This window comes from Ischnura elegans, chromosome 13 (assembly GCF_921293095.1).
Source record: "Ischnura elegans chromosome 13, ioIscEleg1.1, whole genome shotgun sequence".
Lineage (NCBI taxonomy): Eukaryota > Metazoa > Arthropoda > Insecta > Odonata > Coenagrionidae > Ischnura > Ischnura elegans.
In genome coordinates, this window is record NC_060258.1 from 3,838,118 (window position 1) to 3,853,631 (window position 15,514).

At 36.4% G+C, this 15,514-nt stretch overlaps 1 long non-coding RNA gene across 1 annotated transcript; it reads left to right on the plus strand.

Moving 5' to 3' along the window:
• The first annotated feature begins 49 nt into the window (after positions 1 to 49).
• On the plus strand, positions 50 to 11,627 carry LOC124170263. Its single transcript, XR_006867399.1, has 3 exons — positions 50 to 155; positions 4,691 to 4,894; positions 11,590 to 11,627. It is a non-coding gene; the product is annotated as an uncharacterized LOC124170263 (long non-coding RNA).
• The last annotated feature ends 3,887 nt before the right edge of the window (positions 11,628 to 15,514 follow it).

A 15,514-nucleotide genomic window follows, 5' to 3' on the forward strand; every position in this document is an offset into this window, starting at 1 on the left:
TTTCATTCCTTTCGTAGGTTGCTGTTGTAGATGGCCTGCCTGCCACTATATGCCCACTGTGCTTGAAAAAGCTCATCGAAGTCAATGATTTCAGAAATATTTGTCATGAATCGGACGCAGAACTGACCAAATTTTCGTGTAGAAATAACCTCAGGGTGAGTGCATCTTATTTAATTTCATTGGAAGCCTCGTGTAACTTTCAAATAATGTGAAATCATTTACGTAACCAGATATTAACTTGTTCGTGTTAACTTACCGTGTAGCCCGGACTTAATCGTTTAAAGTTCATATAGACTGGAATGAAATTTCTGATAAATGTTTGTACTTGTGGTTTCAACAGATTATAGTAATAACTTGAAAATGTAATTAATTGTGTAAACGATTACGAAGTATACTACGGGCAATGTATTTTTTTGCACGGTACATCAACACGTACGCGTTAATGTCTAAAAGTATGAACGCGAGAATGAACGCCAAAATACACCGTGTAACCACACAACTTGTGCGAATGCATGCACAGAAAATAGAACTTGTTCTTATTTGGTTTATGCATTCGTGCATGTACCATTCTGGTTCACAAAAATTATTCACGAAAACGTACATTATCTCATACCTGTTAATGCATCGTGTAAACAGGCCTTAATGCTTAGTGTCTGCATCAATGAATTACATGAAAAATAAACTGAAAGCACTTCTTATTAGAGAGCAAAACTTAATGTAGCACTAAATTTGTTAGTTAACAATATTGAATGTTATGAAAGGACCTCGCCAATGATCGACGGAGCAGTGAAAAAAGTCCAATTTCCCGCATAGTGTTTCCGAATCCTGACGAAGCATCAATTAACTCGCAGTTGGTGCCTCAATGGCGACGACCGAAGTCGCTATTTTGGTAGAACCAAGTGTTTACAATTCAATCAGTCATGAAAGTGAATAATTTGAATTTACCAATGACCAACTCATAACACATATCAATGAACGTGAAGAATTTTGATGAACATGTTCTTAAATGTATTTCCTTTGCTTCTTACCTCCTCATTGCTTTTACAACAGAATAATTCAGCTGCAAAAAATTTCACATTAGGCATTTCAACATATCGATTTAAATATTTAAAACAAGTTGAGAAAAGTAATTTGACACACCTGGCTATTTACTGCACCTGTTTGTTCCTATGTTACAATATTATATACGAATGCATTTTTTATATTTGCTTTGTAACCTTTTTCGTTTGATTTGATACTCTTTTATTTTCTAACATTATATATGTCAGATGGTTACCAAAAAAATTATGTGCTCGCGTATAAAAATGTTTATTCAAATAATTTTTTGTTTAATAACGTTTTATGTACATAATATTGGTGCTGTCAAAAATGAAAGTGTGGTTTACATTTATTGCTGGGGGAAAATGGGCTCATTCCTATAGGTATGTTATTTCTAAGAGATATTTTTGCTGTGAAATACTATTTTTTATGTATTTAGATGTTTTTCCTATGCAAGAGTCCTCATTATTCTCGCAGGGCATATTAAATTCTGTAGTGCTTTTAAAATCAGTATATGTCGTTGCTTTACCGTTCCTGCTTAAAGGTCTGTTTACTCCATGCATTTACCTGTACTAGTTATTATCTAAATATATATACCTATGAATGTAAACAAAAATGCGCTGTGTAACGACACAACTTGTGTGGATGCATGAATAGAAAATAGATCCTGTTCTGATATGGTCAACGCATATGTACACATTCCATTCTGGTCTGCTAAAGTCGTTCATACATTCACTCAATAACTTGTATATGTTTATGTGTGGTTTAAACAGGTGTTAAAAATGTGAGGTGATGAATTTGATTCTCGTGATATATTTTTTTGCCTTCTTTTATGGAAACGCTTATTATTTGTACATGTAAGTTTTTTTTTAGAATTGGACTCATGGATTAGAGAATGGGATGTGTTTTATTTTATTGATCCATTTTGTTTAATTAATTTTGAGTACATGGAAAATTGTTTGTTTTTAAATGTGTTACACTCAAAGCTTAGGTTATTTCCAGAATCATATTTGCGCCCATTTTTTGAGGTTTATTTACTGATGAAATGTGGTTTTTTTATAGATCAGTTTTGTTTATTTAATTTGGAGTACATGAAAAAATAATTGTCATACAGATTGCAATGAACTACTTGAACGGGTAAGTCTTTTTTCTAGGATATTTTGTGATATTTAGCAATTTTATTTTAATGACCATGTTCGTGGGCTGTTCTAAGTATTAGTGGAGAATGACTTCGTTGAAGGAACAATTAGTGATAGTTCATGTAGCAATCAGTGAGTCCAAGAGATACTTCATGGCTTCCACTTGGTCACATTTCATCTATGGTCTTTAAATATGAAAAAGAGTAAAAAATTTCATTAATGTGGAATGACTTAAGTTCATGTTAAACATCCTTGTTTAACATAATGCAATGCACCTCCATAATATATCACTCATCGTTGGAAATACCTCATTTTTCGATGATAACCCTGTTGTGTACGTAAACTTCTAGTGGTGCAATATGCCAATGAAGTCTGGTATCTAAACTAAACTTTGCTAGCCTGGTGAGTTATGAGCTAGGGCGTCAATAAGCACGGAGTTCGTGTAAATAATTTTCTGTCTGTTCTGTTGAAATTAGTTTTATTTTTGAGGTCATATGTTAATGTGAACTTTATATGTAGGTTTCCTTAATTATTCTCAAGTTTTTGCATTGGTGTACGTCATAGAAATGAACATAATGTATTAGAAATTTGTTAATCACTGAGTGCTTTGAAATTTGTTACTAGAGTGAACTGGTTTATAGGTTGAATGAGTTACTGCAGTGAAAAACACAAGTATTACCATTGGGAATTTCTCCTGGTCTTTACAAAGGAATCGCTTGCTCTCCTAAAATTAAAAAGCTAATTTTTTTTTCAAGTTTAGATAATGAAGTTTAAGATATTAGCGTATGCAAAATAATTTTTTGCATATAAAACGTATATGCGATATAAATAATTCATGATTCTCAATATTCCTGTTGCCAGAGAGCTTCTAAGTTCCCAACAATTACCAAATTCTTTCATGCTACAAAAATGCCCTGTGACATCAGCGAGTGAGCAGACTAACTCCATTACAATAACAAAACAGTAACAACGATAACGAACATCTACAATGATACTGATTCACAATTAAAGGGTGTGTCAAAAACAGTTGTTAATAGTTTCAAAGTTTTTATGGTGCTTGTATTGCGCAATCGTTGACTCTGTCTTTGTGAAGATGCATCCTGGGAACATTCTGATGGTAGATTAATTCATGGCCACTTATTTCTTCTCCAGTAATGAAGATTTCTATGAGTTGAGAAGCCACGAAATTGAAATGTAACATAAATTAAATCAATAATCTCATTCGCTAGTAAACCAAAGCTTTGTTTGTGTCTCATTTCACTACTGTCATTTACTCATTGCTTTTAATGTGTACTTTAATGGTGACAGTACTTGTTGATGGTGTTTGATGGTACATTACTTTTAATGGTGCAATATTGGAATATGTGATGTTAACGTTTAGGAGAAATCAATACAACGGATCATATTTTACGCTGATTTACTTAGCAATCCTAAGGTCTGAAAGAGAGACATACCGTGTTTCAACCGTTTGTTAGGTTCAAGTGTTATTAAATTTGAACGTTTGCACTTTTGAGGCTAAGGTCACCAGAAAATTAAGTGAGAACCATAAGCTTATACTGTGGAAATCACCGTGGATGAGGAGGATGATAAAGTAATAAGTGCTATTTGTCAAGATGGTGCTGCATCTTCCAGTTTGCATACATTCTTTAAATCTGTCAATTATTCAGGATAAATATTTCACATGGCTGATGTTGGAATTAAGAGAGTAAAAAATAAATTGTATTAAGAGATGCATATGTTTTAATAAAACTGAGACAAATAGTCTACTGGCACCACATAAACCTATTGTTTACTGGCCTCTGATGTCATGCTCAGCCAACCCGGCGTTACTCGCGCAAGATTCTGAATCAAGGTGACCAATGGAGGTGGTGAGACATGCAGCTGAAGAGTTTCCCAAATGGGTTACATTGTTGCTGAGGTAAGGGTGCCTTTATGAAAATACTTGAAAAATACATCAAACAGCTTTTGAGACACCTAATAAGGTCAATGTGTAACTTTGTTAGTTTATGTAGGGTAATGATATGTGGACAGCGCTATACCTTAGAACAACTTTTAAACCGTTTTGTCTATCATTGTAATTGTCCTGATATTCCCGTGAAAGATTCTGTGGCATTTGACCCCTACATATTCATTGGAGGAGAGAAACTAACAAGAGGGATATGTTTATTGCTCTGCTGTCTCGGCCATCCTTGAAAAACTTCTTTAGTGATGTGTGACTTACTTCAAATTGAAGTAAGTAGTTTTCTTGTTAATTCCTTTAATGCAATTAGAATTATGGTAGTATTAGAGGTGTAATTGTTAGACAGAACTAGAGATATTGTCAGTGTGGGGCCCTAAACTTAAAGGAATTTTTTCTCGTACTTCAGCCCTAATCAAGCCATACTTTGACTATCGATTGACTTTCATGACTCGGCATCGTTGTTCAATGATTGAAATTTTGACTGAGGGAAATTTGAAGAAATGATTTCTTTGGACATCTTATTATTATGGAAAAATTCCCTCTTGATTTGTAGGTTGCGCAGTCGGATGGCTTCCCGAGATGCATCTGTTCTGTCTGTCTGGACAAGCTGAGGTAAAACAGTATCAATGAGGACTACTGTGTTTTCAGAATCCCCAGTGTCTTGAGTAACACTCCACCTTCCAGCTATATTTATGATTGGAGGGTAAAGGCCACGGAAAAATAGCTGCTCGATGCTGGAGTTGAGCAAGATCCTCTGGTCAGTGAGTTATTGATTAAGGCAAACTCCATGTTGAAGATGGCATACTTAACTCTTTCTGCCAAAGAATAATGTTTTCCATTCTACACATAGCATTAGAATATTTTTAATCTCTCTCTATTGAGGTGTAATTTTGAGAGGAGTACACTTCTCTTGTGTTTGCTTCCCTCTGAATTGGGTGTCGGGCTATTACCCCAAGCACTGTACTAGACCCTCTAGCCCATGAGTCTACCATTAAATTATTGCATTACTAGGTACTGTTTTTAATAGAAATATTATTTACGACTCACAATAATTTATACTTATGTTAAAATAACTTACATGTTCTATTCCCTGTAGAATTTGAAAGATTGGGTAAGGGAAATTTGGTTACTGTGTGGTAATAACAACGTGTGCAAAAAACAATCTCTTGGCCAGGAATTATAAAAGGACTTCCAGAGTCCAGAAGGAAGAAGGTCCTTAATGCATAAGCATATTAAAAGAGGCTATGGTATTCATTGTCCGGGCAAGAGTGCAGTGGGGTTGGGCCTTCCTGAATTTTGCAAACCATAGGTGATGTCATAACAGATATCACTTTTCATAGCTGCGTTTACATTCACGGCATCTGTCACATGTGTTAATTTTTACTTGATATGCGGCCGGTGATTGTTTTATTGTTGGCTTATTAACACACTGTGAATTTGACTACATTGAGACCGTGAAAACCTGAAAAAAAACATGAAAATCTGGAAAAACTGTGAGTTTCATTATGTAGCCAGAGTGGCAACCCTATAATCTCCTTTAAATCACAGGTCGAAATTCATAGTTTTTGCATTTAATTTGTCTAAAGAATGCATTTATTGATGCGAATCAATCCAGGAAATAAAATTATATTAAAGAAAGAAAAAAAAACAGTATTCAAAATCAAATAAAGGATAGGGATTGTTGAATTAACAAAAGAAAGATAATTACTGTATATTTTTGTAACATATGATTCTCTATTTTGACAAAAGTTGTTGTTCAATTAATTTTATAAGTTTCATTCCCACACAAACTATACTACAGACATCAACAGCATATATGCGCAAAGTCACTTTTATGTTAACTTTTAGTCTGACTGGTTTAGCTGAGAATGGACTCGCCAATAGTTTTTATGTCCTGCCTGCCTGCAGCGTGATCACTCAATGAGATGGGAAGACTTGTTACCTTTGACCTGAAGACAAATGCAGGATGGGCGTTGAAATCTTGGTCAATTAAAAACAAGAAACATGCTGGTGAACCCAGAATTAGGCAGTCATCACAAAAATTATTTTCACCGCTTTGGGCAAAATATAACGTGTAAGCGCATGTAAGAGGCACAACTTTTTCCCCAGAAATTTCATCCAAAAATGGGGGTGCGTCTCTTGCACAAACTTCTTATCTCCCCCCTCCCCTTCACCGGTCGCAAGCCCAAAGGGAACTGAGTGGCCTTGGTTTTCAACCTGTATCGTTCACCTGAAACCCTAGTTCAAAAACAAGCGGCAGGCAGGGGAGTTTCTACCGTAGTGACATATTTTTAAAATGCTCCTGTTTGCTTTTCTTACTCCTTGGCATAGCGCCATCATGTCCGTACCTCAGAGGTATGCATGTAAAAGATTGCCCTGGGTTTTTTTTCTCTGGAGGGCACACTTAATTTACTGCCACCAGTGGGCATCCTGCGACATTTTTACTGCAAATGCTAATCACATATCAAACGTAAAGAGAAACATGGGGAAACTCATAGTTTTGAGGGACAATACCTGGTTAATAGTCCACATCTGCCTTGCCAAGTAATGTCCATTACGCTAAGGCCCTGATTTTTCAAAAATCATCTTCAGGTGCTATTATGAGGATAAATACAACTGAAATGTATATTGGTGTAAGCAGCTGTAGTTTAAAAAATTCGAGCTAGTGTGTACATTGTTGGACTAAATGGTGGATAGAAGAAATCGGAAATGCTTTTAAGTGAAGAGCACTGAAGGAGGGGTTGAAGGGAAGAAGCACGCTCTGTCTTTCAAGCAATGAGGCTACGAGCAAAGGAGCAACACGTCCGATCTTGCATGTTACGTGGTTGCCTTCAAAGTCAAGGGGCGAAAGATGTGATGTATGCAGTTTGCGTTACCTGAAGTTTCCAGTCTGTATTGTCTTGTTTGAATGCACTCATGCTACGCTTGTTTCTTCTGAAATGGTCCTTTTTAGACTGAGTTGAATATTAGTAGCCTTGTTGTAACTATAAATCTTTGGGTCAATAGATCAGAGAAAACTTAAATGATGTCAAATATGTGTCACGTTAGGTCTCATTCTTTTTTGAACCACATGCATGTCATGCAATCACAAAATTGCTGAAAGCTAAGGAGATATCTTTGAGCTTAGTAAGTGACTCACATAGCATTTGGCCTCCAGAAACTGGGAGAATGGAACCTGGTAGACCAAAAAAGGTCAGTTGGTGAGTTAAGGTAGGGATGAAACACGTTTCCATTGTCCCTGTGTAACTTGATCTTTTCCTTTGAGGCAAGTGATTTATGGTCTGTGGGGTCTCGGGAAGGAAAAAAAACTAGAGGCATTGGCTGATGGAGGGGTGAGAGTTGATTTTTGAAATCTACGATGTGGTTATTGTACTATGGTGCTTAGGTTCCCCTGATTGTTGTTCAATCTCTTGGAAAGGTTCATGCTATGTGCCTGTCATGTTTTGCCTTAAAATTTTCCATGGCTGCAATTCTATTGCAATACTCCTAAGAGAGCTTTTAATCAGTATTGTTCATGAGTAGGACAAACATCCTAGTCCGACAGCATATGTGAATAGGGGATAGAAATTCATTCCAACACACTATTGAGACGTTGTATTAACAAAAGGGTGGATTTAACATTTCAGATTCCATTTTTACGATGAATTTGCATCAGAGGTATCAGATCTGACCATCCCTAGTAAGCATCATAAGGTTACGACTACAAATGAATACCTACTTATCTCTGAGCGTCATACATGTTATGTAAATTTAGCTTAAGAATTCCACATAAACTGTTAATTTTGAAAGAGGAAATTTTGATAACTGTGGATAGTCCAGGCATAGGTCTGGTGTCTTGCACGTGTGTGGCTATGAGATGTACTTCTACCATAACGTGGAAGTAGTTAGGGACTAAAACTTTTTCCCTTGTATGTGGTAGTTCTGACTGTCTTAGGATCATGAATTTCCCTTGATTGCAACTAGATTATTTGTCTGATTTTTGGTGTGGTATTGGAATTTAGAATATTTTTTTATTATTGGAAATTTGCAATGCTATTCTTATTAGCCTAACTGTGGAATTTTTTTGACCTACTTGCAATAATGGTGGGACAAATTCCCTGCAAAGAAATGTACTAGATTTTTTGCTTGATTTAATGGCTATCTTGGAATTTTTATGCCTCGAAAAAGTTCCAAGCAACAAATAATTTTCGATTTTCCATTGTCGAGATTGGCAAATTTTCAATCAATCTCGGATTTTGGCCTTGAGACTTTGGAATGTGAAAATTTGGAATCTTCATGAAAAATCGTGGAGGCTTATTTTTTCCCTCGTGTTTTACTCAAATTTTCCCGTGACTCTCTTTGTTAATTCATAATAAAATTCCAAAAAAATGTGCTCTGGATGAAAAATCGTTGTTGCTATTTTCATGTAGAGAATACAAATTGGATTATCTTAGTAACTGTTTGTGCTAGGTGCATAAAATTTTCACTGTATTTCTATCACCAAATATATCAAATTTTGCAATGATGGCCATTCATCTTTATGGAATCATGTGTGAGTTATGTCGATACCTATCTTCTTGTATATGCTTTATTAGCTAATAACTTTTTTGGTAAGCAAGGTTTGAATATGAAAGTTATATAGAGTACTACTGCTAATGTGTTTAATAAGACAAAAGTTAAATCAAGTGGATTGAATGTTTACAGTCGAAGTAATGATCAGTCCAAGTGTGTACTCGATAAGGACTTATTTATGTACAGTGGAAGCCCGGTTTTGCAAATACGGCATTTTACGAGAATTCCTTTTTTGCGAGTGACAGTCTTTGTACCCCCAAATGGTGTATGTTTTACATATAAAATAAATCTGATTGAGCAAGGTCAAGAAATTTCTTTCGCTGTGTACGCCCGGTTTTATGACTGATATTTCTCGAATGCAATGCACTGCTGAGCAAGTATTAGCTTTTATGCTTTGTGTTATCTGTTTATTAAACTATAAATAGTAGATGTTTATCAGTTCTACCACACCTAAAGCCAGGTACGTCCAAGCATTTATGTGATTTATGGCCTTAAGTATGCTCCTTGTGCTCCTATTTCACATTCTTTATTTTGTTTGGCTTAGATATCAGTGGGAGGGGAATGGGAGGAAGATGACAGTGGGAGAGGCAGTTAGGTCCCCCCTCTCTTCCTTTTGGCTGGCTTCGTCGCTGTTGGCTACGTCTTGAGAGCTGCAACTTGCATTGTAGTGAAACCCACTCCATCTTTTCCCATGGTACGCTAGTGGAAAGTGCAACATTGTGGTAGTTGCATCGGCACCCTTACTTAGACTTTCGACTAATGGAAACATAGGGCAATATTGCCTGTCGCTGCATGGTATTAGGTGTTGTATATTTCGGTATTAAATTAATGCATTGGAATGTAGTTCGATCAAGGCGTTGTCAGCTATTGCCATGTTGAAAAATCACAGTAATTACCAAGATGGTAAAATAAAAATCAACCTTAGGTAAGCGAGCAAGGACTCAGCACTGCCGAGTAAACAACTATAAAAAATTTGCAAAAGCTAAATTACTATGATGATAGCAGATATCCCATGCATAAATATATTGGATTTCTGCTATCAGATGTAAGAGTTAATTCTTCTGCTTACTTAAAAGCTTCGTAGTTTTTGTGTTTTAAAACTACCATGTGTGTGCACGAAACACGAGTGTTATGTGATCGTGTGTTTATTTGTATAGTTGCTATAGTGGGAACAGGTATTTAAAAAAATTGATCATCGTTACAAATTAGATTTATTTTTAGTTAGAGTGGCAATTCATATGCCTTCATGAGAGGCACCTTGCATGATACATTAATGCATGAGCTCCAAAAAGGAGCTTCTTTGGGGTATGCTATTGTACAATTTATTCACATCATATCAACTTACCCTGATCCCCTGTATGAGTTATTTGATATCATTTTGGCATTTGTTGAAATTCGTGGCAGTTCTGCATGGCTGGTGGGGAATGTTTTGTTCAGAAACATGTATGTAATGTATGCATGCTAAGTATGTATGCATGTAATAAAAAAATTAAAAATAGTAAAAGCGAGAAATAATATTTTTTTAATTTTAGCATAGCAAATATATCATGGCATGATATGCTGATAGTGAGTGCTATGATAAGAAACATGTTGCATCATATATCAATGCATGGGCTCTCGAAGGAGGTTTGTTGGAGAACACTTATATAGCCTACCTACCCATTTCAGCAATTTTTTACTCAGAAATGTGGAGTTCTGTTCTCACGTGGAGGAGTGGAGTATTTTCCTTCAATCTTTGATTGCAGGTTTCTATGTTATCATGAATGTTAATGGGAAAAGTATTTTTGTAGGGGAAAAGAGCCTTTTTAGAAGCGGTCTTGAGTTATGGTGACATTAGAGCATCCATGCTTGGGGATCCTGCCAGTTGGTGAAACTGAAGGGATCGGCAAGCATGGGTTCATTCAAATTGGATTTTTAATATATAATGCACTCATGTTCAAAAGCCTCAAGTGGTTAATCCACCTCCTTATTTTCAACGTTAATATATTTACGTGTTGTGTGTGTAAGCTACTAAAAATTTTTATCAATTGTATAACATTTTTGTAGAATTTTATGCATTTGTATGTTCATGACTGGCTAATAATTCACAGTCTTGTTTCTCACTGAAGTTGGTATAGTCTCTTTGTATATTTCTGTTTTAACTTATCAATAATGTATGCATGGTAGTACCGTACTACATAAAAAATGAATTTCTGTGAATGTCGGCACTTTTCATTCTCCATTCTGCAGTTACCGTAATTCCACCAACCATCTTGTAGATGCAATGATTCTCTCAGCTATGGTTTCTTATTCTAAGAGGGTATGTTTTTGCAAGTCACCATTTTTATCTATTAATTTGATGCATATCCTTCAGCACTACACTGTGCTCTAGAGATTAACTTTGGTTTATAGCTTTTTGGCAGCTGCATTGGTGTACCAGGACTTTGGTCATATGTAGTTAGTTCTCGTTTGCTGAAATGCTTCGCAGATGTACTCGTGTTAGTACATATATGGTATATACTGAAGTGGTGTTGTTTCATTGGAATTTGACCTATGTAACCTCTGGTATAATCTCTACCCTCAGAAAGCCTGAACAGTCTCTTGTTCATCCTCTTCCCTTCCTACTGCTCCCATTAATAAGAGGCTGCAAAATGCTGTAACATCTCTAGGCAATGGCTAGAAGTGGTTAGTGGTGATGTACTCTCATCAGCGCCAACTGTGGAATTACCTCTAGGGTCTTAACTTCTTAGAACTGTGGTATACCCACATTATAAGAATATTAAATTTCCTAAAATGCCTAATAGGTATTATTATCTTAATCATTATTTCCAATACATATAATTTTATGAGGCAGTTTTTAAGTTTATCCAGATTGTTTGTCCAATTATTGTCATTTAGGTATTCTTTACTTGACTGTTCCAGATGGGTTTCTTAGGATATGTAAAGGGCAGAGCAGAGGCGAACTTGGACAACAGGAAATCTCTTCCCTCTGTCTATCCGAACAACATATGGATACTCTGAAGAGAGCCATGCCTTCCAGAGGCTCAACTCAAGGCTTTGAAGTGATGTATGGATGTTAACCCAGAAGTACTAAAGCATGAGGCATTCTTCTTAATCCAGGCACAGCAGAGGCTGGATTTAATGGCAAGAATGCATACCTGATCTGCCTGCATACAACTAAGCATCAAGAGGTGTGAAACCCATGGTGTCCACCTATGTATTTCACTGTTAAAGTATCTTACTTCGCAAATCTCACCTCAGGAATTGAAAAGCAACGAATGAAATAGCTGTTGAAGGAAATAAAGTGGCCTGAATGTGAACTATTTTACCCAAATCACTAAAAAAATGTGAAACAACCATTGGTAAATGTTGCTGACAAAATTTGGATTGATTGTGATAAATAAATATAAATCTCTCCTTTGTTTCTGCTTATGCAAAAGAATCTTAATTACCTTAAATTGCTTGTACCTGTGTTGCAATACTTATATGTATGTCAACTACTTAACCTTTTCCCTACCGTACACGTATATATACGTGTGGACGTTTCCTGACCCAGGAGACCATGGGCGTATATGTACGTGTGAGATTTTCCCGGTCAAGAATACGAAACCCGTATATATACGTTTTCTAGCTCTCCCCCTTTCAGGACGGTCGTGGGTTTAGGTCGCCTTTGTCTCGGGACCCAACGCTTCGGGGTTTAGGATTAACCCTCCGAATCCGGGAGCAGGTACCCGGACCCTTCGTCTTTTATAACCCCTCTCAGCAGCAAGGGACAGCGGTCATACAATTGTTTATAGAGTCAATTTTCGAAATAAATATTTGTTCATTTCTCAAGAAACATAAACTAAGAATTGAATTGTTTGTCTTTTGAGCAGCGTTTAGAATTTTTAAACGAAATTCTACGACAAATATTAACTTACGAAAAAGGTTCCGCGAGACCCTTCTTAACGAATGCCCTCCAAAAATGCTCCGTACCACGAGAAAGAAGAGTCTCTTGGGGCTCGGTACAGCAGTCAAGCTAAGACGAAAACTCCGCGGTCTCGAAAGGGTTAATATTACTGGATAACTTCTACCAAAGTAACTGTCAGTAAGTATTGCCACAGACATTTCAAGGTATAAAGTCAGGAATTTTATTAATTTGTAAAATCACATTTAAATTAGATTGTTGATGTCATCATTTCATGGCCTTCGATTGTGAAAGTGTATATTCTCTTTACTGGCACCTCAGTGGGCCATCAAATCAGTTTCCTTAAAACGTTAATTTTTGTACAATCTGCATATACTGGAATACCTTTACTTATACATTGCAGTCACACTTCTTCTCCTAACATTGGAAGAGAATATACGCATTTCATGTGCAACATTGCTTTCAGTTGTAATATAAATTTTGATTGTGAGTTGGAAACTTGATTTTATTCTTTTTTTCGGAGTTTCACAATCAGACCTAGGCTGCTTGTACATTATTCGTGATAAAAACATCAGAATTACTCTTAAGTGTAATAAGCATTTTATAGTAGCTGTTTAGGAAAGCGTTCCCTGCGGAGAGGGGATTCGAGAATACCTCCGCAGTATCCCTGCTTGTCGTAAGAGGCGACTAAAAGGGTCGGAATCACAATAACTATGAAAGTTATGGTTCCTTAGTAATAAAAATTGGAAATAATAATTTATTATATCCTGGAGGCACTAAAAGAATGTCATTTACAGGTCAGATTAAAACTAAAAGAAGTTATCCTCCATACTGTAAAAAACTTTGACAATAGGAATGACCTTAGCTGGCATTTAAATTCAGACATTGTTGGAGTGGTTTTAGATGCACTGGAAGGGCATTGCACAATTTAATACACAACTCTGGGACCCTCCTAGAAGAGACTTCACCATTTTGTTGAAGATATAGATCAGTTACCTGTCTAGTATTATGTTCATGGTAGCACGTGCTTTTTACAAACAAAGATAAATTTTCCCTTGTAAAACACATGTGAATACATGGTACAGTAAGCAATTCTAACTTTTTAAAAAGGGGGTTGCCATGGCTCCTGAACTTATCATTATGCATAGATCTTAATGTCTCCTTTTGAATTTTAAAAGCAAGAAAATTTGAAACGGATAATAGACAGGAAATACAAAAAAAACAGTCAACTATTCAACTCACTGCTAACACATGCAGTGTAGAACTGAATTACAATATGAAGAGATAGATAGTATATACTTGAGTAAGCCAGGCCCTCGCATGTCCTAAGCACCCCACATTTTTTGTGCTGGCTCATGAGGAAGGAAATGAAACAAAAATTCAATGTTTAGCCCTAAATGTTGCATTTTGTCGTGGCATGAATGTACAATCTATTTGTCAAAATTATATGCTAAAATTAAGTGTTCCTGTATGTCTTTCGCATGAATTCATTGCCTTACGCATCAAAATCGCCATCCTGATATCCAACCACAAATATTAAGAAATGTCTGCAATTTCAACCCATTATTATTCAATTTCAGAAGCCTTTCGGCAAGTTAAATAAAAACAGATAGCTCTTAGTACCTTCTAGGTGCCTGATAGCAGTAGTTTGGTCTGCTTTATGAGCTGAAAGTGTGGGCAATTGCAAAACCTGTACATCTTGGTATCACATGGGAAAGCTCAAGGTGATAGCATTGTTTACATTATGAAATTAAATATCATCACTGTCGAGGAAATAAAACCAAGAATCACTGATGAATATTAATATCGTAACAGTTATTTAAAAAAATTTTGTTGCTATCGCCTAGATCTGAGAAAAATCACTTTCTCTGTCCCACACCTCACTGTCTTTGTTGCAGTGCAGTTCATTCGCAATGCAACAGTTTTAAAGCCTTATCAATGCCATCACTGATTCGGAATTCATCGTGGGCAGTAGTAGGATATTATAGTGGTGAAGGTGAATATTCTTGGTTCAAGTGGAGTGCTGGTGGTGGTTGAACTTTGTGGAGGGAATATGCATTACTAAGGCGTAGCATTGCGTGACACAAATGAGTTAAATGAGTGGATCCAGTGCTTTGACGATGGGTCTTCTAGGCTGTGGTGGTGGTTGAACTACTATTACAACTTAGTGGCACAACAATAGAATACACCCAGTAATGGTTGAATTTTTTATTAAACAGCTATTGGGTTTACACTGCTTCTCCTACCCTCCTATAGGAACATCAGTTTTTTACACTGTTCTAGCCTGATGCAAAACATTTTGGTATTCAGTATGCCACATTGTGAAAAAATGTTGGCATTGCATTTCATGGATTGCGAATAAGCAAACATGATGAAAGCTCAATAGACTTAGTTCTGATTGTTGCAAGTTCTTGGTCGTTCTCATTAGGAAAGCATTCCCTGGGAATGGGGGGCTAGAGAGTCCAACAAGTATCCCTGCTTGTCGCAGAAGGCGACTAAAAGGGTGACGGTGCAACAAAGGGATGGCCAGCTCGATGTCTTTCTCTGAGGTATCCTTTCACAGTTGGTTCCTACGCACAGCCTCCGCAATGAATGTACTGTAATGTTAGCAATCACCCTCATTTTCTGTGTGTATCTTACACTTAGCACTGGTGATTATGCTTCTGAAATACACTGTATAGTTTTTCATAAAGATAGGCAAGAGGCTGTTTTAAATTATATAAATATTTGAAACCAAGTGCGGAAAAATAAGTCCCGAAATTGAAAAACAACATTTTAGATGCCATTTGGCCTGCTCAAGAGTGAGATTTACGCTCATTACGTACCAACGCGAGGGTTCTATAAAAAAAGTAAAAAATGTTACCTTACCACCACTAAGGAAGAGTTTCATTGATACTCACAAACTCCACACATCCGGCGATATAATAAGCCATTTTAACA